General features: G+C 32.9%; 1 long non-coding RNA gene across 1 annotated transcript in view; it reads left to right on the plus strand.

Moving 5' to 3' along the window:
* Positions 1–359: 359 nt before the first annotated feature.
* LOC116420600 overlaps positions 360–16,587 on the plus strand; it is an 87,560-nt gene continuing 71,332 nt past the window's right edge. Inside the window, exons 1-2 of the long non-coding RNA XR_004230966.1 lie at positions 360–474; positions 12,510–12,720. This is a non-coding gene — a long non-coding RNA (uncharacterized LOC116420600). The remainder of the gene's footprint in view (positions 475–12,509; positions 12,721–16,587) is intronic.

Genomic DNA, 16,587 nt, shown 5'->3' on the forward strand with positions numbered 1-16,587 from the left:
AAATCAACAAGTCCATGTTAAGTGCTTACTATGTGCCAATCATTTTGCTAAGCAATGGAGATATAAAGAAAGGCAGAAAATATCCCTGTCCTCAAAGAGGTCATATTCTAAGAGGAAAGAAACCGTGTTAGACAAACAACTTTACATACACTATATATAAAGGATAAATTGGAAAATTTTTTTGTTCAGTTATTTTAGTCATGGCCAACTCTTTATGACCCTATGACTCTTTATGACTAGTCTTGATAAAAGTTTACTATTTACTTTCCCAGCTCATTTTACAGATGAGGAAATTGAGGTAATAATGACTTGCTCAGTTATTTGCACATAGCTAGTAAGTGTGTGAAGCCAGATTTGAATGGAGGAAGAGGAGTCATCCTGACTCTAGGCTCCTTTACTCTATCCATTATGCTACCTAGATGCCCTGAAATTGGAAGAAGTCGCTAATGTTAGTGCTTTGTCCTTCTATAAGAGGTAAGGCACTAGCATTGAGGAAAAGGCTTCTGGCAAGTGGTGGTACTTTTGAAGCAGGAAATCAAGGAGGTGATGAAGAGTGGGAGTATATGGGGTTGTGGGAGGGGGAAGGGAGGAGGAGGAAAGGAACAGGCTAGTAAGTAACAGGGAAGAGGCCAGAAAGTTTAAGAAGAGTGAACTAAGTCTGCTAAGCAACATCAGTTTGTTGATTCTGCCACAATGAGTCTTGAACTCAGTAGATTGGTAGACTAGCTGGTATTATTAGAGCAGAAGCCTTCTAGGAAGTGGAGTTATGACTTGTTTTAGGCTCTAGAATTCTCAATTCTGGCTGGCTCAGCTTAGAGCCCTCTGGAATCTTCCAGTGTGGTCTACTGCCAAGAGTATTGATCTGAAAGTTAGGTAGTGTTCTTGTTTAAGTTTAAGGTTCTGTGATCTGGCTAACCCTCAGGACTTTTCAGAAAGGCTCTCTGATCTAAACCCTTCATCCTCAAGATGAGAGAAACTCATATTATATGTTCATTTGTTTCAGGTTGTTCTAAGTAGTTAAAAATCATTTATATAACTATATTCTGGAATACTTAACTCCTGGTGTGAAAGACAGGGCATATACTAGCAGAAATCTGATTTGGATTTTAAAAAGTAAAGGGGAAATTGATTAAAACTTGTGATTTTTATTTCTTTGCAAGAGTAGGTTCTAAATATCTATCACTGTATAATGGAATATGCCTTATAGGACTTACTTGCCTATGTCTTTTCCTTTATCCTTTCATAAATATTTATAAGAGATTGTCATTTTTAGAAAACTTATTTTAACATCACTTTAAATAATTGAAGAAATTATGGCTTAATATAGATTTTTCTGATCATCTTTTTAAAAGTAACATCAATTTTGTGAGTAAATATGATAAATACTTAAATAAAAACATAAAGAATAGCTATATAGGACATTTTCAATTTTTCTATTTTTTGCCTAACTATTTGTGCATGGTTTTTAATATGATCTTATTAGGCTATGTTACTCATGGTACAAATAACTTTTCTGAGATTTTAGCTAAATATCCTTAGACTGAGTCCAAGAGGTTTCAATGTAGTCAATTTATTTTCATTCAGTTGTATTTCCTTTATAAGTAGATAAAAACCACAGAGACCAGTGTTAGAAATAACTGTATTTTTAGAATATATGTTCCCTAATGTAATATGCCTATGGCTCAGCTCCTTAACAATCAGCATCAGCAAACAAGCTTAGGAGGTGATTATTTGTTGTGAATTGTAGAACACACCAGAAAAGAACTTTCTCACAGATGATCAAGTTTCAATGCCTCTCAGGTTTTGTGGGAATGGATCAAATCTAACAAGCAAAGGCAGGTTTTTATGCTTGTACACAAAAAAGACTTTTAAAAATGAGCTTTAAAATTTAAAAATTGCCTAATGTCTTAAAAAATCTGTTTTGACAATGTAGCTAATAAGTTAAAATTCAGAGATAAATTGTTGATTAAAAAATAGATCAAAGTAATTGATGATATTAATGCCATATGAGATGAAAAGAAGCTCAAGTGACTTCCAGAGTCATAGATTTAGAGTCCTTCCTAGAAACCTAAACTCTATTGTCCCTTTATCACAAAAGAAAGAAAAGAGCCCACATGTGCAAACATGTTTGTATTGAAATTGAGTGGATGTCCATCAGTTGGGGAATGGCTGAATAAATCATGGCATATGAAGGTAATGAAATATGATTGTTCTATAAGAAATGATAAGCAGGCTGATTTCAGAAAAGCTTGGAAAGAGTCACATGAACTAAGGTTGAATGAAGCTAGCAGAACCAAGAGAACATTGTGAAAAGTAACAAAAGATTATGTGAAAATCAACTGTGATGGACTTGACTCTTTTTAACAATGTTGTGATTCAAGGCAATTTCAATCGACTTGGAATGGAAAAATATCATCTGCATCCAGAGAAAGAATTATGAAAACTGTAATATGGATCAAAACATTGTATTTTCACTTTTTTTGTTTATCTGTTCCTCATGATTTTTTCTCCTTTTGGTAGGATTTTTCTTGCATAACATGACAAATATGGAAATCTGTTTAAAGGAATTACACACATTTAACCTCTCTATTGGATTACTTGTTATCTTGGGGAGGGGGAAGTAAGGGAGGGAGAGAGAAAAATTTAGAACACAAAGTATTACAAAAACAAATGTTGAAAACTATCTTTACATGGATTTGGAAAAAGAAAATACTATTGAAAATTTTAAAAAAGAAAATGGAAAATATCAAAAATTATCTCTAATATAACAAAAAGCATCAATAAAAATGACTTTCTAAAAAAGTATCTTGGGCAGCTAGGCGGTGCAGTGGATAAAGCACTAGCTCAATAGTATGCTATCATTTGTAAATAAAAATGACATTACTAATACTATCAGTTGAAATGTGTTTCCAGTTGTTTTCCACTACTGGTGATTGATTTGCTTTAGGGCACCCACAACTCTTTCTTAGTTTATTTTCTGATCAAAGGTATACCAGAGATTAAGGGGATAGCCTGTGGTTATGGGATGGATTGAAACAAGCCAAGCTACCTATAAAATAAACCTCAGTTTTAGTAATGCTGGGTTCTTAACCCAATGAAATGACATGCCACAATCAGGAGCATCTGATAAAAGGGAAATCTTCCTCTAATATCTTCTTGTCTTTTCATAGTCACTTGGCTCTTCCCCTGAGGAAATAATAGCTTTTGGTTCTAGCTCAAGTATTAAAATCTAAGTTATGATTTTAAGAAACTACTGAAAATTTTGTTAATCTTTTCCATTTAAGCTTTACTGCTAGAACTAGAACAACATGTCATTCATATAGAAGATGTAAACATCTACCACACTTCCATAAGTAAAAGTGGTGGGGGTGGGGGAGGAAAGATACTGGCATTTTTGAACAGGAACTAAGGATCTTGAACATTTGTCTATTAGTCACAATCTAGGATAGTCTTCCATGTGACATAAAATAGTCAAATGAAATGCAAATGTATTGTTTAAATAGCTCTCATATCAGAAAGTAAAATCTGGGCAATCCGAATTTGATTTGATACTGTTTGAATATTTCTTAATTTAAATATTTACTCATCTTCTGTGTTTTACCATTTCAAAAAATCCTGACTTTTCCCTTTAGTTAAATATTTTTTATTATATTAAAAGTTGTTGCACTCATGCTCATATTTTACAAGATTTTAAATATAAATGAGTATGTATTTTGTCAGACTTTTTTTCCCTTCTGAATGTATTGACATTATGTTGTTTAAGGTTGTTAGGGAATTCTTTCAACCAAGAAGGATGAACCCTCTTAGAAGGGGATGTTCAGGGTTTTTGAATCAAAGACAGGAGTTCAAACTGAAAACAAATATATTTTCATGCTAAGAAAAACAGCTGATAGCAGCTTCACTTTCCTAAGGTACAGATAATAGCTTTTATAACCTTTCAGGTTCATTTAGAGTACATAGTCAATCAGCAGAATTCTGTAGCAAACTTTCAAAGCAGAAACAATGGTATAGAAAGAGAAAATCATTTAAGGAAGAAAAGAGGGACTTCTGGGTCCCTTCATATTTACTTTGCAGCTGGCAGGATTTGTTATCATAATAAGACATTCTCTGTTCAAGGGCAAGAGATTAGATGAGGTGACCAAATATTTTTACAACTGTGAAAGAAGTTCTTTTAGACAAAACTTCAGGGTTGAGGCAAGGCTACAAGTGTCTATATTATCCAAGGACAACAACGGATAGCTTTTAGAACAAAGAATGAGACTTTTTACTTTAAAAATTTTGTTACACTTTTACTTTTCCTTACTTTCCACTATTAGGCCATCAGGTGGTTGGGGAATTTCTATGCTATTAGTCTGTCATGAAATAATTGTGGTTCTTATTCGCCTACCTCGCCCCCCAAGGTATTATTTTTGATAGATTATTTTAATTATTTTCCTAATATTGAATCTTCCTTGTTGTGTGTGTGTGTGTGTGTGTGTTCAATCATTTTCATCATGCCTGATTCTTTGTGATCCTATTTGAGGTTTTCTTGGCAAAGATAATAGAACGGTTTGCCATTTCCTTCTCCAGCTCATTTTGCAGATGAAGAAGAGACAAACATGCTTAAGCGATTTGCCCCCAGGTCATACAGCTAGTAAGTGTTTTTAAGATTAAATTTTAATTTGGGAAGTATAAGTCTTCCTATCTTTGGGTCAGGCACACAATACACTCTGCCACTTAGTTGCTCCTGAACCCTTTGTATCCCTGATGTAAATCTCACTTGGCATAGTGAACAATTGTTCTTAGATAGATCTATTTCCATAGTTTTTTTGCAAGGATTTTAATTAAGATTTTTGAATGTCTACTCATTAATAACGTTGGTCTGTAGTTCTCTTAATTTCACCTTTTCCTGATTTAGGGATTAAAACCTACAAAAAAGTGATGGGTAATGAATTTCTTTTTAATTTATGAGTATAATTTGTGTGACATCATATATTAATGGTTTTTAAAAAATGATTGAATTCTTCTCTAAATCAGGGTTAATTCTCCTGTGAATCCATCTAGAGTAGACCATGTTATTTTTCTTTGGTAGTTCCTTTATGGCTAGTTTAGTTTCCTTTTCTGAAACTGGGTGATTTAAGAACTCTAGTGTGCTTCTAATTAGGGTCCTTTTTGGGGGGGAAATAAGCTTCCCATTTTCTTTTAAATTTTGTTTTATTGGCTTAGGTCCTGATATATATATACTTAAGTGTTGTGATTTTGGCTTATTTATTTTTTCTTTTGTTAATTTAATCCTCTTTTTAATCAGACTAGCTAAAGATTTTTATCAATTCTAAAGCTTTTTTTCATTTTAGCTATTTTCCTTCTAATTTTTAAGAAGTCTTTTGTGCTTTGGGGGGGGGGTGTTGATTTTCTACTATTTAAATTGTAAATATTAAATTGTAATAATCACCCCTTTTTATTTTCTTCATGTATATAATCAGAGGCACACTTTTTCTTCTGAGGTCTACATTAGCTACATTCCCCAAATTTTGGTTTATTCTCTAATCGTTCATACTTTGTCACATAGTATTTATTTTTCTTTGATCTGTTTTTTCTGATCTAGTCACTGATTCTTATGTCACTATGAAATTTCCATTAGGTCCCTAATGTTTGATTTTGTTGCATGAATTATTATTTTATTTGTGTTAAAGCTTATAGAATGTGTTTAATGTTTTTTATTATTATTATTTATTTATCATTTCTCTGAGCCCTGTGTATGTGCTCTGTTTTTGCAAAGGTGCCATGTGTTGTGGAAAAAAAAAAGTATATTCCTTAATGTTCCTGTTTTGAATAGGAATAAATGCTGTCTTTCCACTCTAATTTTTCAGCAATCTTACCAATCCTCTATTTCCCTTTTTATTTTACTTTTTGTTTTTCTTTCTCTTATATTTTATCAACTCTGATATATATATGGGTGTTATATAATTATTGTTACTATCTGTATCTTTTAAAAATTCAATCAATTTTCCTTTTTAAATTTAGATGGTATTATATTTTATAGCTAATATTCATATAGAATTGTCAGGTTTATAAAGCATTTGCTATATAAAATCACAGAATTAGAGAATTGGAAGTACCTCAAAGGCCATCTAGTCCAAACCATGTGACATACTTGGCAAGTTATCAGCTAGATTCTACTTAAAGACTTCTAAGGAATGGAAATCCACTACCTCTGGAAGGCAGCTTGTTCCAATTTTATATAACTCTTAATATTAAATCTAATATCTAATTATTAAAATCATTAAATTTTTTCTTAACATTGTCTAATTTCCCTCTTTACAACTTCTATCTGTTGCTTCTGGTTCTGTTCTTTGAAGCCAAATAATACAAATCTAGCTCCTCTCCAAAGACAGCTCTTCAAATACATGAAAATAGCTGCTTTATCCCTCCCTGTTCTTCTCCAGTTTAAACATGTTCAGTTCTTTAACTGATTCTGTAATGACAAGAAGTCAAAGCCCTTCACCAACCTGATTGCCCTCCTCTGGACCTTCTAATTTCTTAAGGCCAGAGAATGAACACAATTTTTTAGATGAAATCTGATGAGGAAAGAATACAGTGGAATCATCACCTACCCATTCTGGAAATTTGGTCCTACTTAATGTAGCCCAATGGATTCTAGAAATGTTTCTCAATTGCTTTTTTTTTTTCTTTTTTTTTTTTTTTAAGCTGTTTTGTCATACTGTTGACTCATACTGAGCTTGTAGTCCATCAAGTGACTCTTAGGTCTTTTTCAAAATAACTACTATCTAATCCTACCTTTCTCATTTTATACTTGAGAGTTTAATATTTGATTTTTTTTTTATCTCCATGTAAGACTATATATTAATCCCCATTGAATTTCACCTAATTGTTTCAATTTAAGGTTCTAACTTGTGAAGATGATTTTGGACCTTGATTCTGTCAGCTTTGTATTAGTTGTCCTTCCTAGCTTTATGTCATCTACAAATTTGATGAGCATGTCATCTATGCCTTTGTCCAAGACAATGCTAAAAATTTTAAATGGCACAAGACTAAGCAGAGATTTCTGGAATACACCATTGGAAACCTTCTGCCACATTGTCATTGAACTATTGCAGCTATTCTTTGAGTCCAGTTAGTTATCCAACCATTTTTTAATCCATCTGATTATATCATAATCTAATGTTTGTCTCTATTTTGCACAATAATGATATGAAATATTTTATCAAAATCTTTGCCAGTACCTAGGCAAACTAAATCTACAGTTTTCTCCTTATTTACTAATTTAGTAATCAAAGAAGGAAGTGAGATTGGTCTTCTATGACTTATTCTTGACAGTTATGCTAATTCTTTTTATGCACCACTCCCCTATTTAACATTTTGCCAACTACTCCTTTTAACTGTTCTAAGTTTCCCTAGGAATTGAAGTTAGGCTTAGAATTTAGAATTAGAATTAGACCTACAACTTAGAAATGGCAGACTCCAATTTCTTTTCTTTTTGGGAAATGAGGACATTTCTCCATTGTCCATACTTCATACTACAAATACTCCCATTTTCAGTGATCTTTCATATTTCAGTAATAGTGCATTAGCAATCACTTACCTGAAAATTCTTTCAAGATCATGGCCAGATGTCTTGAATTCATCAAGGTAACCAAGTGATCACCTCCCTACCCCCAGCTATATTTCATTATTTGTCTTGATTATTAATTTCCTCTTAAACATTTTTGTTCTGTTGTCTCCAATGTAATTCTTTTTCCTTTACAGAGAAAACAAAACCAAGTAAGAAATGACCAATGACCAGTTGGCTGTCTTCTCTCTGTTGTTTATCATCATTTTTCCATTTATTCTAAACAAAATTCCTATCCTTTTTTTGATCTTCCTTTTTCTCCCACTGTAACTTAAAAAAAAAAATCTTCTCTTCTTCTTTAACTTTAGCATTCCTGGCACTATTTTTACAGGATCAGGATGTACTTATTCTGTTACGTGGCCTTATACATAATGTGTAGATCCTTGTTGTCTTCCCCTTTAGAATGTAAACTCCTTGCAAGTAGGGATTGTTGGGTTTTTTTTTTTTTTTTATATTCATGTATCTGTTGTCAGACATGCTAGCGTGTGCAGGGTTGGTTTGTTTGTTGATCACATGAATCCAAAAAAAAGCAAAGAGAAAGAGTGATCTTTAGGTTAGCAAGGATCTAGAGAGGAAGATATAGTTACAATGAACATGAAAGGAAAAAGGCCCTCCTTTCCTAGTGTTTTGAAGAGCATGACAAAAGCATACACTACTGAAGAGGATGGTCAACAATGTAATATCTTCCAGGTTTCTATAAAGGCAGTAAGAACAGAGTATGAAAGAAATAGTCTAGTATAAAGGGAAGTTTTTTTTTAATATCACAAGAACTGGAAAGACCACTGAGGTCTTTTAATACAAGAGGTATGAATTGTCTTGTTTGCATGTGTTCCCTCTCTGCTGACTACTGACATATTTCTAAATACAAAAGTTTTCTTCCCATTTTTTTCATGGACACCAAGTATATTTGTGGAAGAGGTGTATAACCTTTGTCTTTTCACAGGGAAATGAATAGGACACAGAAGCAAAACACTTTATTTGGTGTGAAAGGACCAGAATTGATTCAATCAGGGTCAAAAACAAAAAAGGGTTTGGTAAGCCCTCACACCAGAGGTGCTGTCTTCCAGATCACCCAGGCCTCAAATCTGTGGTGAGTTTGGAGATGTCTACCTCAAGCATGAGAAGACTTACTATCTGAATGAGGGGATGAGAACAATTTGTTCCACTGGCCATGAAGATAGTTCAAACAAATACTGTGAGGGACTTATTGCTTTGTCAGACACCAAAGACACCAAATCATCCTCTGCATCCTAGGCTATCGCCAGTCTTCTTGACTCTTGTCCTGCCACTAGATTTTGATGACTTAGAAAGGTGTAAAGTAAGGCTGATGACTTTGTACACCTTTGCCTTACTTAAATCCAATTCATGAGCAAGTAAAGACATCATCTCATGAGGTCACTGGTCCAAGGACAAAAATCAACACACTACCTATATGGACTTAGCCAAATCCTCTTTAGTGGGAGAATTTGGAATCAGGTAATATTTAAGATCCCTTCTAGCTCTAGGTCTTATGAGAACTCAAGATATAGGTGTTATAGCTAAATTATTGATATCATTAAATGATGTCTAGACTTGAATTCTGTTTTATCTCCCAAAAGTAGCGAGTTTAAGTAGATCTAAGTTGAGCTTAAATATTGTGGTAAGGTGTACATTAAGAAGAATGACCTTTCTGAAACTGATTTCTAGGGAAAATTTTTTTGTCAAGTCCTTTTCACTTCAAAAAACCCTTAAGGATTTCAAAATAAAAAGATTCTGACTTTAATACATGCATGCATTAAAAAAAAAGGTCAAGTGCTACTTTACTCACATGCTAGTATTAAGCTGTCTCTATATATAATGCAAAATGAAATTGAGGTTTCACAGACATGGTATTGGGTTAATTGGATGAATATTTATCTTTAATATATTGTCTTTAATACTTTAAGGATCATATTTTTCTAGGTGTTATACTCCATTTAGATACACACAAACTTTTTGATTATTGTTGTTGTCCTCCTTTGTTCTTGAAGAGGACCAGTGATATCACAAGGTGATGTTTTAACTTTCATTTGAATTAGACATGAGAGGCAAAATGTGCAAATTTTTCAATTTAACTCTTTCTTCCAGAGTCATTGAAGTCCAGTGACAAGACAAAATGCAAGATACTAATGATGCTTGGGATGTAGTGGGTAACCTTTCCCTTTCTAAATTAAGGTTTTATGAGGGCTCAGATTGTCTGAGGCAATCCCATTCAATGCCTCAGAGCTAGAAAAGCATTGAGACAAAAGATGGCCTAATTTACTTTTATAAAAAATATCAATCAAGGAGGAGAAGACACTCAAAAGTTTTTGACCAGAAAAGAAAACTGCTCTTTACACTTATTCTGAGACTTCAAAACTTAAACTGTGAACTACAAACTCTTGGATTGGGAGCTGTTTTTGGCCATTCAATCAATAAAAGCCAAGTGATTTGAGTTTAAAGAGTAGTTAAGTAGCTCAATTTGAAACAAAATGGTCCTTTTGAAAGACTGCTTTTTCATGTCTATATTTCAAGAAATCATAAATGAAAGAAGCATAGGACAAAGAATAAACTTCCAGCTTTTTAAAAAATAAATAAAATTTTAAAAACTGTTTTAAAATCTAACTCTCCCCACCACTCACCCGCCCCAAATTAGAAAAAAAAACCTACACCCTGAGAATAGTAACAGCTCTCTGGGGATCCAAATTGCCAACTGGAGCAGAAGTTGGGAAATGTTCTTTCTTCTTTTTTTTTCTTCATCTTCTGCTTCTTTTTTCCTTTTCTTCCTCCTCCTCCTCTTTGTTCTGTTTTACCTGTTCCTTTCTTCTTTTTCCCTTGTTCCTCTTCTTTTTCCCTCACCACATGTGGTACCTCTTTCCACTTGGGCACCATCTCCTTACATGTAAGTACTGCTCTTTCCATAGGACTATAAATTTTTGGTCATTTACATTATCTGTAATATGTTTGCATATGATCTTCATGAACTGCACAAGGCATTTCCTACCAAAAACTTACCCAGCAGAGAACCTTTTCAACCTTCTTGTGATAAGCCTTTTCACATTAAAACTAGATAGCTTCCTAAATAGTAGACATATAGTCTACTATAAGACCCGAATCCAAAGATTTTCCAGTCTGACAGTCAAGACCTTGTGTTTTATTGGCATACTTTTGAAAAACTAGGGTCCACATCATGCCATCTTAAGACATTAGAGTAGGGCCTTATAGACTTACAAATAATATAATTTATGCCTTAAAATCATATTCTCATTTATCCTAAATTTATATATCATTAGTACTCAAGCTGAAAGTACATATTTATTGACTGTAGAAACATAGAATATTATAGTATGGCATCTTAGAAATAATCTAGTCCAACTCCCTCTCAAAGGTACTTTCCAGTTCCAAATATATGAGTCTATGAAAGTGAGACCCAAAAAGTTGGGACTTGCCTGAATCATGTAATAAATATAAGTAAGAAACTGAGTTTTGTATTTGCTTTTTCTAGTACAATGTGAGATATACATGTGTATATATATAGCTCTACATTTAAAATAGAAAAATATTTTTAGGATAGATTATCATTGAGTTATATCTGTTTGTTTTAAAATTATTTAGCTTTATATTAAAAAGTTGCATAGTTATATCTATTATTTTGAATACATGTTTTCTCTTTAATAGGACACATCTGAGCACTTCAAAAAGGTAGTTCAAAAAGGGAATTCTTAAAAGTATTTCTGACACTTAGAATAAATTAGAAAATAGTATTTGTTTAAAATAATGATTTATAAATTGTTTGTTTCTGAATCTAAAAATTCTAACCCTTGGGTACAACCTTAGCAAGAGATTCTTTGATTTAAATTTTCTTATTTATTTATTAAATTTGGAGTGTGAAAAAGAGACTTGGATATTTTTTCTGGTTACAAATTTGTTGAAGTCAAAGATGTGTTCTATGATGAAATCTTTTAATAATTAGCTATTCATTAAGCAGTCATTCAATTTCATTACTAAATACATAATGAAGTAGTTATTTTAATACAGCTAGGTTTCAGATAAGTACAGATAATAAATCCTTTGAAATGGTCACATTATTTGAATTTATCCTGCATATTTCCATTGCACTGAAACCAATTACCACACTTGACATAATTGTTACTTCAAATAATGTGAATTGGAATACACCAACCACTTTAGGGATTGTACTTATATTTCCATAAAAAATGAAGAAATCAAAGTTTAGGTCATTTTTAGTGTTTGGCTTTTTTATTTCAAATTATTAATTGGATAGCTTTGAGGCATGATAGGAAAAACAGTGGATCAGAAGACTTTGGTACTTGTTCTATTTTCCATCAATCAATGTTACTTTGGACAAGTCTCATCATCTTTCTGGGTCCCAGTCTTCTCTTTAATAAAGTGGTGGATGATTACATGATCTTCAAGGTCTTTTCAAATTTTAAGCCCATATTTTATATAAACAAAGTGAGTCAAATCAAATAGTGTTTAATGATATTTCCAAGATAGTTTTCTTGGAATATAGTTGAAACCATCTTAACTAGACACTCATGCATATAGATCATCTAATTGGTGACCATAAGATAAGGGGGGAGCATAGGAGTTAGAAGAGAGCAGGAAGAGCCTTAGGTAAATGGGTGGCACTTGAGCCATTTTGAAGGAAAACAGAGATTCCAAGAGGTAGAGACCATAGAGTACATTCCATTTGTGAAGGACAGCCACTGCAAAGGCATGGAGACAGAAGATGGAATGTGAGAGTAATAGCAAGAGGGACAAACAAAATGTGTGGAGGGGAATAATGTGTAATAATGCTGCAAAAATAAAAGGGGGTCAAGTTTTGACTGCTTTCAATGTCAGAGGGATTTATATTATTGTTCTTCCTTTATTTTCAAAGAGAATCAATAACATCACAGGATATCATATCACAGGCAAGACAAAACTGACGATGACTTGGGATGGTCTGATAATGATGATCTTGGCATCTTTGATGTCTGACCAGGCTCTAAGCCCTCCACACTACCTGCTTCAGCTGCCTTCCTGACTGCTGGAACAAATTGTTCTCATCTACCCATTCACCAGGAGAAATCTTCACCTGCTTGGGACAGGTATCTCTTACCTCACCAGTGGGTTTGGGGCATGTCAGTGACCCTTCATGTGGTTTGGCCTGTCTGTTGAGATAGTTATACTGGGGCGTGGCCACTGCACATGCTATAGTGTTTTACTGGAATTGAGTAAGGATTGAGATGGTCAGAATTTTGCATTAGAAAAGCCACTTTGAAAAAAAAAAGAAAGAAAAGAAAACCAGTTTGGGTTGCTAGGAAGCATTGGAATAAGGAGAGATCTGATGCAGGAAGATCAATTAGAAAGAAATGGTGAGGTCCTGCACTAAAGCTGTGGGTTGGGAAAAAAGAAAAAAAAAAAGCATGTATGAAAATAATGCTGTAGAAATAGAAATGACAAGAATTGGCAACTGATTACATATGTGAGATAATTTAGAGGAAAGAGTTGAAGATGATCCTGTTGACCTGCCTTGATAAAAGGAATTTGCTCACCTTGGAGTTCTCAGTCTAATGACATCGCAGGTCCAGTCCCTCTCTTTATCCCTATTATGATGGCAAACAGTTGAATCTTCCCTTCCATTGCCCCTGATCTACACAACAGATGGTTCACTTCAAATAGCCTAAAGTCTTACAAATTATGGGGTGCTCACTTTTTTTGACTCCATTACATAAGCAAGAAAAACAATGCCAGCAGATAGACTTTGCTAGTGTAGAAAAATCTTATTTATAATAGTATTAGAAATTTAGATTATGAAAAGTAAAAAGCCCCAAGGAAGTTAACTGGAAAGATTATACAGAGGAACCAGGAGGCCAAGGAAGTAATAGTAGAAAATACCTTCAATCTAGAATGAGAAGACATGGGGTCTAGTCCAGACTCTGCTACCTCTTAACTAGTTCTGTGTCCTTAGAAAGTCTCATGATTCTCTGAGCTTCAGAGATTGTAAATTGTATATTTACAATAGAGAATCTGTTGTATATATAGTGTTCTTTTGAAGACCAGTTATACGTACTGGGGCAGCTAGGTGATATAACAGATACAGTACCAGACCTATAGTCAAGAAGACCTGAGTTCAAATTTGGCCTCAGATACTAGTATCTGTGTGACCCTGGGCAAGTCACTTAATCCTTTTCCCCTTAGTTTCTTCATATGCAAAATGATCCAAAAAAAAAAAAAAATGGCAAATTATTCCAGTATCTTTGCCAAGAAAATCCCAGGTGGGGTCAAGAAGATTTGAACATGACTGCAGAATGACTCAACAATAATACAGTTATATACATGCTATATAATTGAAAAACACTGTATTTTAAGTATAATTTTTTGCCACATCAATGGAAACAAAGTAGCAGATATAACTTAGAGCCAATAACAAATTGATCAACTATCTTACAAAGTACAATGAAGGTGATACATTTTACTCTAATGGGTAATGAAGGCAATACATTTTATTCTAATGGATATATCATAAATTACTTAAGTTGGAGTTCCATTATAACAATTTGTAAGGGGGACAAAGTGGGAAGCCCTCTAAGGGCTTGTTTGATGCTATTGAGAAACTATTGGACTGTGAATTGAAGACATGGATTCCAAGACTAATTTTACAACCCTCAGTTTCTTTATATGCAAAATGGAGATAATCATACTTGCCCATCCTACTTCACAGTGGTGTTGGGAAAGAAGTACTTTGTAAACTATGGAATACTATATAAATCAGTCATTATCATTTTCTTATCTATAAAACAAGAGTGTTGAAGTAGAAGTTAATATCTAAGGTGTCTTCCAGCATTGTGGTGCTTAAATTCTACATCCTTTTAGAAAAAAAAAATTAATAAGCTAATCATGAGTTAGGGAGAATGCAGCTTTTCAAGATAGGGAGAACTGTTGAAGAAAAATAAAATTTCCATCTGGGAAATTGTCTAGGTAGAGACATTTTGGAGAGAGAGAGAGAGAGAGAGTGTGTGTGTGTGTGTGTGTGTCTTTTTATATACATATGTCTATATATATACACAGATACATGTATATATTATACATATATATATATATATATATACAGTTATTCATATACAATGGATTCATTCAGAAATCTTATTTCTAGATTTTAAATATATATCAATTTTATTTTAAATGCTCTAAAATAATAAAAGGGACCATTAAACAAGCTATGATTAATAGATTATTTTAATAGCATAGTTTATTTGGAATATGTCACAAAAATGAAAAAAAACTATAGAGAATTTAGAGTTATGGTATTTAAGATTTGAGATTTGGGCTCTAAATTCAACCTGAGATACAATATAAACTAAATTAATTCTCAAATATTCCTTAGGCCAAAAACATGAAAAATGGAATAAAGTCCTGAATGAAGAAGGCAGTATTTATTCTCTGGGTCAGAGACCTAGGTTCAGTAGTACTCTGTTATTTACTATTTTGTATCCTTGGATAAATCACTTTACTTTCCTGGGCCTTGATTTCCCCTTATGGAAGATGATTTCTTAAGTAAAAGATTTGCAAGATCTTATTCAGTTTGAAATCTATTATATTCTAAGTTGTTTTAGATACCATGTTGCTTAGAAGAGCATATTCTAAAGAATCAAATTACTTTCTATAAAAAGTATCCAAACCAGGATACTCTGTGGTGACCCACACATATTAGAAAAATGTTACTAAAGTGAGAAATTCCATTAACTAGAGATATTCATCTACTGACCAAAATTCATCATGACCAAAGTTTCAATGAAGTGTTTTCGTTGAAGGGATTTTTTTGTTATTGTTGCTTGTTTTTGTTAATTGGATCCACCAATTTATTTGACATTTTGTAGATAAAGCATGTCTTTTGAGAAATTAGTTTCTCAAAATCATAAAGAATTAGAAGACTTAAAGGTTACCAAAGGTTTTATCTCCAGAAGTGTAAGTATCTCACACTGAAAACTATTTCATTTTTCTGATCTTAACAAATTAGATCTGTTTATGTCCCCTTAATAAGTAGAGAACATCCTTTCTATATAGGTAGAACAAGAATGGTTTTATTCGATTTGAATTAAGGTCCTGCCAAGACATACTTGGTAGGTAACTGTTTACTTCACATTTAGACATTATTTAGCTTAAATACTACATTTTGTAGAACTTCAAATTCTCAGATCACTACATAAACCATTGAAGATATTCAATCCTGTTTCATATAAGTGGCTAGAAGGGGGAAGAACTCTAACTTACTAAATCAAAATAATGTAAGGGATGGTGATTGTTAGTTTACTGAATTGTGACATCTACTAAACAAACTGGTTGCTATAAAAGGGAAGAGGGAATAGAATAAGTTTTAACTAATAGAGTTGATGGGAAGATTTTTTTTTTTAATCTAAAGTTTTTCAGACTTAACAGGCATGACAAAACCTGTCTTCATTCCTTTCTATTCAGCTCAGCAAGTGCTTTTGAGTTCTAATAGTTAATCAGTTACCAGATTCCATAGCCTTTGTTTTTCACACTCTTTAATTTTTTAAATAGGAACAACTGTTATAGGTATGCTTATGATTCGAAGTAAATCAAGATTTTTTCCCCCATTGTAAGCATTTTTTGAAGTTATTGCTGTCATAGCTTGGATTTAATAGGAACATATCTATGCATATATCATATAGACATATTTATATGTCCTTATCAGAGAAATGGGTAACTTCTTAAGGTTAAATATTAAGATGATGAATATTAATGAACTTATTCTCTCCAGAGCAATAAATGACAGTTCTGTAAGATTATAACAAAAAAACAAAAGTCTATTCTATACCAGATAACCTTACTTTAAGTAAATCAGTACATAGATACAACACCTACTATTTTTCTAATAAAAATGTTAATATTTAACCTGCATAAAGAAAACAATTAGTGCATTTTATCAAACATTATGTTTATAATTTTATAGG

This window comes from Sarcophilus harrisii, chromosome 1 (assembly GCF_902635505.1).
Source record: "Sarcophilus harrisii chromosome 1, mSarHar1.11, whole genome shotgun sequence".
Lineage (NCBI taxonomy): Eukaryota > Metazoa > Chordata > Mammalia > Dasyuromorphia > Dasyuridae > Sarcophilus > Sarcophilus harrisii.